Source organism: Ovis canadensis, chromosome 18 (genome assembly GCF_042477335.2).
Source record: "Ovis canadensis isolate MfBH-ARS-UI-01 breed Bighorn chromosome 18, ARS-UI_OviCan_v2, whole genome shotgun sequence".
Lineage (NCBI taxonomy): Eukaryota > Metazoa > Chordata > Mammalia > Artiodactyla > Bovidae > Ovis > Ovis canadensis.
The window spans coordinates 61,315,491-61,325,783 of record NC_091262.1 but is presented as its reverse complement, the minus strand read 5'-3'; the positions used below and the strand labels follow the sequence as shown (position 1 = coordinate 61,325,783).

Sequence of the window (10,293 nt, the reverse complement as noted above, 5' to 3'; positions counted from 1 at the left end):
CTGAGCGCGAAGGGCTCTCAGCATCCTGGCGGCGCAGCCCGACCCCCCGGCGTCCTGGGCTCCAAGCCAGCTATACTCGCAACGCAGCACTGATATACCCGGCTTTAAATAGCCCCTGTCCTGGAGCCCGCTGCTCTCAGGCTTTCACAGCAGCCACCTGCATTAATCGCAGAACGGCGCCAGGAGCCTGAGCCCCGACGGCCGGACACCACGTCCGGTACCCAGGCGCCAGGCCACAGCCCCGGACGTGAGGTGCTGTACCTTCGCTTCCGGGCGAGTGGACACTGCCCGGACCCCGACCTCCACGCGAGCGCCTCCTCCCGGCTTCCACTGCCATCTTTGCCTTTTCAGTCGCCTCCGGGACCTGCGGTCCTGAGTGGACGCAGGTGAAACCAGGGGCTAAAACGGATACTGTTAGGTACCTTGATTTCAGGTGTGTGTGCGTGCGTGTGCGCGTATGCAATTCCCTAAGAATCAAGATCAAAGAAGACTTCTGTGTCTAAAATTTGAGTCATCTCATTGCTAGGCGTACTTTCTATGCAACCCTATTTCCCCCGTCACTCATTATTGTGGACAATATGTGTTGCAGTTTTATTTCAATCAGATAACGAATAATAATAAAGAAAATAGAAACTTCTTTTGTGTGTGTGTGAGAATACATAAAATGCTCTATGGTAGTAACCATGGGTTAGGGTTAGTCATCCCTCGCCAATTAGTCATGGCTATTCCAATCTTGAAGCTTTGACTCTTCACTTTTCTCTTCAGGGCATTAGAGCCAGCACACATATACTATAGGTTTCTCTGGTGGCTCAGACCCATAAAGAATCCATCTACAATGCAGGAGAACCAGGTTCAATCCCTGGGTCTGGAAGATCCCCTGGAAAAGGGAATGGCTACCCACTCCAGTATTCTTGCCTGGAGAATTTCATGGACAGAGGAGCCTGGTGGGTACAGTCCCTGGGTTTGCAGAGTTGGACTAAGCAACTAGAATAATAGATATCGATAGGTAGATAGATATGCCAGATATAGGATGTGTGTGTGGAGACACACACAATTAGATATGCGGATTTAGAAGAGCATACAGAAGATCCTTCTGTTCCTATGACTGTCCCCTAAGCATGAAAGCAATAAATTAAGTGATCTGTTGATTTGGGGGCAAACCAAGAAAAGCATTTCAGGTGTAAGACTTTCAGCTAGGTATTATTCTCATCATGAGATACAGGGTATTTTTTAGCTTTTTTTTAAAAAAATTAGTTTTAATTGAAAGTTGATTGCTTTACAATATTCATTGGTTTCTGCCATACATCAACAGAGATACAGGAATTTTGTTATTTATTCCCTTCAGCATTAAGCGGTGAAAACTACACATTTATCCCAAGAAACTTGGACCACTTCCCCCAGTTTTTAGGCCTAGGAATCTAGGGGAGGTGGAGGAGAAAAATCTATTGTGATAGGTAATGTTAAGGAGAAGACCTCAGTTCTTCCTTCATTTTCTTCTGTTTTTTTCTCTCCTCTTTTTGTCTTACACAGTAACATCCTGAATACAGCTTACATTAAAACATGTACTTACTTTTATGAAGACTTTATGGTTTTCATTTACATCAAAAAGGATGTAAAACATTGACTTGCAGATATTCTGAATCTCTAATAAAGAAGTCTATGGGTAACACTAATCTTTAGATGAGTTATCAAACTCCAAATCTGTATTACAAATTGTCAAGGAATGAATGACTTCTCCCCTGCACCCTACTCCACATTTTATTAACTTATTAAAGAATGGATCTGAATCTTGGTGACCTAGACATTTACAGTGTGGTGTTAAGTCACCTTTTATAAAATCTCTTTTGTAACATCAAGTAGCAGTTTCATCTTCGTCCTCAATGTGACATACTATTCCACACCTGGCGGACTGCTGTGCTTCCTTTGTTCATTATCACGTGTTTAGAAATACTGGGGAGAGAAAGGCATTTATACTGGGTAAAGATGGCAGTGACTTAGATTTTACAGATTAATAATTTGAGTAAGAGTTTAACATAGCATGCATGACCAGAATAAGTTATATGTAGGTATAGCTATCTGGGAATTAATTTTTACAACATTTTGAGGACTTCAGAGTAACCACATTCTGGACTGAATGTAAGAACTATTCTGTGAGTAACAATGTATTCAAAATAACCACCAAAAAAGCTTTAATTCCAACATATAAACAATTATGTGACTTCAGGTGAGCAGGGTGCCATAGGATGGATGAATTACTAATAAAAAATATCATGATTTTCATGTAAATATCTTCGATCATGAAGCAAAATTAGGAGGGAAGGAAATGTAAAGCATTTCAGTAGAAGTGAGAATTCAATGTTACCTAAAGTGCAACCCCAGAGCATATTTTAAGCCCAGAGATTCACTGCCTAGGACTCTAGTATATGGTAATAGGAAAGATGGATTTACTATGTTTTCTATTTTACACACCTGTGAGTTTACTCCCCTCAGAGTTTTCCCAAATCAAGTCCAGAATAGATTTAAATGTCAAGAACTGAAGAACTCCCACTTCTTGAGTTTATCAGTGTACTGGAGAAGCACTATATTTCAACGCGAGACATCTTGCCAACAGAATATTTTCTCCGATATTTTCGACTTACATTTTAAACGAGCTTCTTGGAAGATCCATTTTCATTCAGCCTTAAACCTGTTTCAGATACTTGGATGTTTATGTCTCTGTTTATGTAACCAATCTATACACACTTACTTTCTCTAATTCTCGCCTAAGATTGGTCCAAATGAAGTGTCCCAGGTGGGAAAGCACCTTTAACAAGTATAAGCATTTGACTTTCTATTCTTAATACTGAAAGGGGAAAAATAAAGTGAAACCTCAGCAATTCCTTTTAATTATACTGGCATTATAAACAGGAAACTTGGTCCATTTGTGAATGCCACCCAAATCACGCAGCTTCTTCATCTTTATGTGTGACTATTGTAAGAAGTAGGCTTCCTGGTGGCTCAGTGGTAGAGAATCTGCCAATGCAGGAGGCATGGATTCAGTCCCTGGGTCAGCAGTATCGCTGGAGAAGGAAACAGCAGCCCATTCCAGTGTTCTTGCCTGGGATATCCCATGGACAGAGGAGCCTGGCGGGCTACAGTCCATGGGGTTGCAAAAGAGTTGGACACGACTTAGCAACTAAGCAACAACAAATTGTAAGAGGTAAAAGAACTTCAGTTTCTCAAAACGTGTTGAGTTCTTAATTTATAAGAACAAAATCAAGAAACCAATCTGGAGTTTGGTTCATTTAAAAGAAATACTGTTCCTCAGACTAGAGAGAGTTTAGAGTATTTGTTAATCGGTGCTACACAGATTTATATGTGACCTACCAGGGATATATTATGTCAGAGTTTTCTTTAATAAAGACACTGAGGAAGTTCATTATTAAACTTCTAAAGAGAAGTTAAACTTTTAAATTTCACTTTCAGAGAATCCGGATTTTAGGTTCCCAAGGCTCTGAAGGATTCACCACTTTCTCTACAGTGACCACTGCACCATGCTTTGCCAAGAATTAACACTCCAGACTACACCTGTCTGTCAAGTTACAACATCTCTACTGAGTCAGGCAATTAGAAAGGAGATGCTTTTTGGAATTTGACCGATAATTTACTTTGGAAGTATAATCATAGTAAGAATAGATTGAAGGTTAAGTAGGGAGGAAAAAAATGAGAAAGGAAAAATGATTTCTACTACATTCCACTCACCTCCATCATCGTATAAAATAAAATAGGTGAAAGGGAAAATTGGAATTATAATAAAAGTGAAAGGTTGTAAGGCCTGTGATGACTCAAAGAGTAACAGTAAGAAGTTGTATAATAATATTACTATCTTATAAATGTATTGAATGCACAATTCCAATGATATCAGCTTCTCCCAAGTTGTCTGTTCTGTTTTGAGATGGACAAGTTCTACCCAATTCTTGTTTCATATGGTATAACAAGTTACAGTGTTGGGTTTTATTTAAATCTCTGTATTTGGTATAATCTTAAAAATATTTAAATAGCCTTCTTAAATGAAGTGGGATCTGCCTTTTTTTCAGGATATATTTAAAATCTCACATTCACTTAGAATTGTTATCAGATGATGTGGTTTGTGAAACAACCTTAGATTTTAATAATAAGCAGAAATTAACAGAGTAACATAGACCTTTTTCTTTTAGCCTTATCTTCAGCAACAGAAAGCATGATATAGTAGCCAATGTCCAACCTGAAAAATTAAAAAAAAAAAAAAAAGTAGAACATAGTGAAATCCTTCTTGACTATACTCAAAACCCCCCAGAATGGATTCCTCATGAAGGGTAATAAACATGACTACCATGCTGGGATCAAAGAAACAAATTTTTTTTTTTCTTAATGTTTGCAGTTCAGGAGTTAAACATGTTCTCAAGAGAAACAAGAAAATAGAGTGTCAGAAATGTGTGAGGAAGAAAAGATAAGGGAAAGGGAGGAAGGGAGAGGGTCCACAGCTGAAAAAGCAAAGTATTGGGGCTGCTATAGACTCATAGACCAAGAGACCAAAGGAATAAGAGATGATATGGAGGCAAATTAATGGCTGGAGAGAGCCAGAGAGTGTGTGCTGAGGAAGGGCCAGGCCTGAAAAGATTTTGTGTCGTCATAGCAACGGGCTCAGCCCTGCTCCCCCTGAAGCCCATTCAGCTCTGAGCTGCCGGAACACGTTTTTAATTAAAGCGTATAAAAGTTGTTTTGTAAGGACTTCTTCTCATCCGATAGATTTCAAAATGGTTAATCAGGCTTCATCTCCTTTTGATGCTCACAAGAGCACAGGCTCCTTCAAGCATAGAAACTGATGCTGCTGCCACTGCCTCTGAGTAAGTCATCTCTCAGTCGCACCCAATACTGGGAGTGAGCAAAACATCTAGCTATTTAGACACACACAATCAGAGAATTCAAGAGGGAGTAGAGGGACCATTTATAAGTGCAAATGTTGATTTTCTTTGCTCTAGATACTATAGAATTCATCCTTCTGGATGATGGTCATCTCTGGTTGATGTTCTATTTAGCTTTCGAAAACAGCAAGATTATCCCCCCTTGGGAGCTACAGTCCAAAAACCAAAATTAAAAGTAACAAATTATTTGTGTCAAATAATATTTAATCTAATATGGGTCTCCTGTGAAAGAGGTTTGTTGTACCTTGTACATCTTTTATAAAAAGATGCTAACCCATTCTTTTTTTTTTTTTTTTTAGGGAATAAAAGGGCTGTTACTTCTAAATCCTCTATCACTTCACAATACACAGCAACAGTTGCATTTTCTGTAGTAAAATGGATGGCAATAGAAAACAGCATCTTTTGTTGAGTCACTAAACAACTTCTTAGCAGATGACTCAAATCTTCTCCAAATTTTTCATCTTCTTTTCTCCAAACCCCTGGCAGATGATCTTATTTCTAATTTCACTGAAAAGGAAAAAAAAAAAACCAACAAAGATAATTTTGCCTGTCATCCATTCCTTCATCTACCCTATATTCTAGCTCAGCCTTTCTGTTTCTCTACCAACACAGTCTCTGCTGGGTCCCGGAGGAGGAGTCCTGCCTCCCCTCCAGAGCAAACACTTTCCTTGAAGTTCTTAGTCCTAGACTGTCTTTTCTGTTTTTACTGGCACTGGATTTTTTTTCCCGTTTCTATGTCCAGGGAGTCTTCTTCTCAGCCTTGAACATGTATTTCTATTTTTTGGGGGGAGGGGGGACTCCAGTTGGTTTTTCAAAATCCTCTAGTGAACATTCCCTTGCTTTCTCACTGCCAAACTTTTCAAGTGAGTGGCCATCACCCACAGTCTCTACTTATCCATAGCCTTGCAATGCGATCTGTTGTCCCTTAAACTTCCTTCTTGAAGACCATCAGTGGTGGCTTGCTCAATTCTGTTTTTACTCTATTTCTTTTGCTAAGTCTCAAAAGCCTCAAGAGTTCTGAATATTCTTAGCAGCGTTGAACGCTCTCCTTCCAGAGATCCCCTGGCACCAATCTATCCTTAATGCCTATTTCTTCTCAGCTGCCTTTCTGTTTCTACAGCTGTCTTCCCTGTCTACTCAAACCTTCACCATAGTTCCCCGAGGCTGAGTATGTCAGCCTGAGACAGCAAAACAGCCCCTCATGTTTGGAAACTGGCTTGACACTTCCAAGTAGCCTAGGATGTTCTTAGGAGTTGGTCTGGCACTCACAGATAGACCTAGGTGCTCTCCTGTCAAACATCAACCACTTTACTGAACATCAACAGGAGACAAGGCCACCTTATAACTATAGAAAAAGTGAGGCAAAAAAAAGACAACTTTATAACTTTTTCTAAGCACGGATATAAACAAAGTCACTGCAAATCAAAAAAATGGCAAACATTCCTTCCACGTGAGTTAGGATTGGTAACTGCTGCCTCTTTATAAAGTACAGCTTGACTTTTAGTCTTTCCTCCTTCTAGGTAAGATTTTTTTCTTTTTTTAAGTCTTTATTGAATTTGTTACAATACTGCTTCTCTTTTATGTTTTGATTGATGGCCCCAAGGCATGTGGGACCTTAACTCCCTGAGTGGGGATCAAACCTATATACCCTGCATCGGAAAGTGAAGTCTTAACCATCGGACCACCAGGGAAGTCCCAAGATTTCTTAACTTACTTAACCGTAGAATTATCTTCAGAGCCTGACAGCATCCCACTTCACAGCCTGACGTCCCACTTTCTTGAACTCTCCCTTAAACCACCTAGCAGAAGCCCCAGTACTCTAAGTCCTTTCTAACAGCTCTCTTACTGAAATATCACACAGCCCTTAGGATGTGTGGTCTCTCTTGCTGGCAACAAGCAAGAAACTGAACTTGTTCAACTATAGGTATATCCCTGTACCAAGCTAAAACTCCATATCTGTCCCCAACAAAATCTCCCATCTTATATCAACACCAGTTACGAGGTATTTCCATGAATATTTAATACATTTAAATGAGAGCAACACAATTGTTTTAGTACCAAGGCATGCCTCTTGATATCCATATTTCTCTCATTCTCTTTGTCACAGGCTTGAAAATTCATAGTCTTTGACTCATCCCTCTTTTGGCCTATACATTACTTAATTAATATGCTCTTTCAATAACCCCCATCCTCCAATCGTTTATTTCTTAACATTCTAAAGGTCACAACTTTCATACTAGTGTCTACTACCTGTTGAAATAGCCTCTGAATCTCTTTGCCTGTATACCGTTTCTAGCCTAATATTCCTGAGCAATACCTTTCGGTGAACACCTTTCAGTGAACTCTGCCTCTTGAGGCCAGAGTTTTCAGAGGTTAAATCAGGAATTACATATGAATAAGTAGCATGATTCCCCTCCCCCCTGCCCCTTATGAAAGATAAATGCCATTGGTGTACACAGGGAATAGGGACGGCGAGAATGCTCTAGTCTCCACAGAATCATTCCAGATCTGTTCTTTGAGAAATATTTTAAAAGTGAGATGCAGTTAAAAGATTCTGGGTTAGATGGGTACTGGACCATGCCTTATGAAGGAATGTTGGATTGGGGCTGTTTGACCACAGAATAAAGCTTTTCTGTTACATTGGAGGATAATTTAGTTATTTCAAGCGTGTGTGAAAGAAATTAGAATATGTATTGCATATGATTCTAGAAGGCAAAATTAGAGACAGAAGGTGGAAATCTGGGAGAATTACAGATTATAGCTCAATATAAAAACATGTGTAGCATGGTGACAGAATAGGCTACCTCAGGAAATAGTGAGCTTCTCAAAGTTGAACATTCAGGGGTGGACTAGATGAACATTTGGGTAAACATGTCCCTCAAATTTGTGCTTTATTTACTTAGCTGTGATCATTAGACTGTCAATTACAGTAGATTTGTTTCTTTTAAACAAAATAAACTTTATATTACATGCATGCTCTTATTTCTTAAATAGCTAGCATTCATTTATCTTATCACACACGTTTACCCTTCCAGGTGCTTGCATTCTTCCCAGTGTTACTGTGATTCCATCTGTGATCACTTTTCACTTGCCTAATCAACTCCCTTAAAGATTTTTTTAAATTAGTGTTCTGCTTGTAACATTCTCTGATTTTTTGAGTAGCAATTAATTGTAGGTGTTTTTTGCTGTTTTTTTTGACTTTCAGCTCTTTAAAGATACTACTTCATTTTATTTTGGATTCTGTTTCTTGGAGAAGTTCTCTCTTATTGTTACCATTTTGAAAATAATATGTACTTTTATTCTTTTTTTCCCTCTTTTTAAAAGTTTCTGATACTTTCAACATCTGGGTCATCGCTAGGTCTGGTTCTATCACCTATTTTATATTTTCACATGGCTCTTCTTTCTTTTTAGTGTGTCTTGTATTTTTAAAAAATTAAGTGCCAGATATTGTGTGTAAAGTCTTCCCAGGTGGCTCAGTGGTAAAGAATCCACCTGTCAATGTGGGAAACAGGAGATGCAGGTTCCACCCCTGAATTGGGAAGATCCCCTGGAGGAAGAAATGGCAACCTGCTCCAGTATTTTTGCCTGGAAAATCCCAAGGACAGAGGAGCCTGGCGGGCTATAATCCATGGGATCGCAATGAGTCAGACATGACTGAGCGTGCACACGCTACCCATGGTGTATAAAATAACATAGAACTGAGGTAAATGCCCAAGACGAGAATACTTCATTCACTAAAGGACATCTGTTAACATTTGAAATGAGTTTGGTTTTGTGGTTGCTATAGTTTCCTTTAACATACCACAGATTTGAAGTTCCCCGAATAGTGAGCTGGATTTCCACTATTCTGGGTTTAGTTTAAGGCCTGGAGAACTGGAGGGTTGTTTTCTGTTTCCCTGCTCCACCCTCAGATTCCAGCAGGTTCTCTAGGCCTGCAACATTGAGACTGTCTCTTTCCACGTTTTTGTTCCCCCCACCAGTACATGGCTATTATATGAAGCAGTACAGGGCTTCCCTTGTGGCTCAGCTGGTAAAGAATCCGCCTGTAATGCAGGAGACCTGGGTTCGAGCCTTGGGTTGGGAAGATCCCCTGGAGAAGAGAAAGGCTACCCACTCCAATATTCTGGCCTGGAGAATTCCATGGGCTGTATAGTCCATGGGATTGCAAAGAGTCGGACACGACTGAGAGACTTTCATGTGGCTATTACCTGTTACTAGATGCAAGTTTCACTGGGGCAGGGAAGGTTGCTCAGCTCTCCAGCTCCCGTCTCAGGCTTAGGCAGGCTGTATGCACCTGTTCCAGTGGTGGACAGTCTCTGCCTCCTATTCAGTGCAGGGTCTAGAGCCCAGGGAAGTTCCCAAATTCTACTTCAGTGTTGGCAGGACCATCTTAGGTGTGAGTGAGTTTGGGTAGATCAACCTGATAAACAGTTGAAGCTGGTCTATTTACCCTTTACCCTTACTTCTATGGCAGAACTTTCCCAGAGTCTAAGTTAAAAGCTGAGTCTTTCCTCCTCTTTGGTGAGACTTCACCCCAATTTTTGTCTCCTTAGCATCACAGGACCAGTTCTCCTTAGTTATTTTTTTAATCTTCTTAGCAATTTTTTAAAACTTGGTTTCTCTGTGTTTTGTCCTGAATTTAAGCCTCTTAGAAATCAGAAAATGCCTTTAGGGAAAAATTGTACCCAGCACGTTGGTCTCCAGTCTGTAGCTCTCTTCTCCTAATCTTGGCTCCTCGTAGCATAGCTGTTTAATTAGTTCTAAACTCCATTTTTGTTTCTCCAGCTCAAACGGCCACAAACTGGAGAAGCTGCTTTTGTTATACTTCTATGTCCCAAACCTTGACTAGGCAAACACCCTGAGGGAAAAACACAGCTGCGAAGCCAGGGCTCACCTCGGTGTATTTTCCTTCTCTCCAGGACCCTGGCCCCTCGGGTACCGCTGCACTGGTTGCGCTTCAGTGCCTTCAGATTTTGTTTTGTTTGACTTTGCATTTTGTCCAAGTTTTGTAGTTATTCTCTGTGAGTGAATTGATCTCATTCTATCAACTCTGTTACAGCCAGAAGTGAGACACGTTTCCTAATTATATTCTAAACCTTGGTCCCTAACGATCAAGTCTTGGTGAGTCTTAGGAGACCCTCTTAATTATCTTGTGTTCAAGGCTCATATGCATCCTCTTACTCATAATTTGTGGATTGACGTATATTTGAGGTCACATTATGGTAGCATTATTGTTCTGTAAATTTTGGTTGTTTAGACAAAAAAGATCATCTATGGTAATTCTAGAAGAATTGAATATCTTGATATTATTTAATCTAGTATGTTTGTTTTACCTAAAGGGCAGAGAGCT

The 10,293-nt window shown here is 40.0% G+C and overlaps 1 protein-coding gene across 1 annotated transcript in view; it reads right to left on the bottom strand.

Moving 5' to 3' along the window:
* Positions 1-5,129: 5,129 nt before the first annotated feature.
* Positions 5,130-10,293, bottom strand: part of MIPOL1 (mirror-image polydactyly 1) — a 327,488-nt gene continuing 322,324 nt past the window's right edge. Inside the window, exon 17 of the mRNA XM_069558753.1 lies at positions 5,130-5,450. The gene's annotated coding sequence lies outside the window, so the exon portion shown is untranslated. The remainder of the gene's footprint in view (positions 5,451-10,293) is intronic.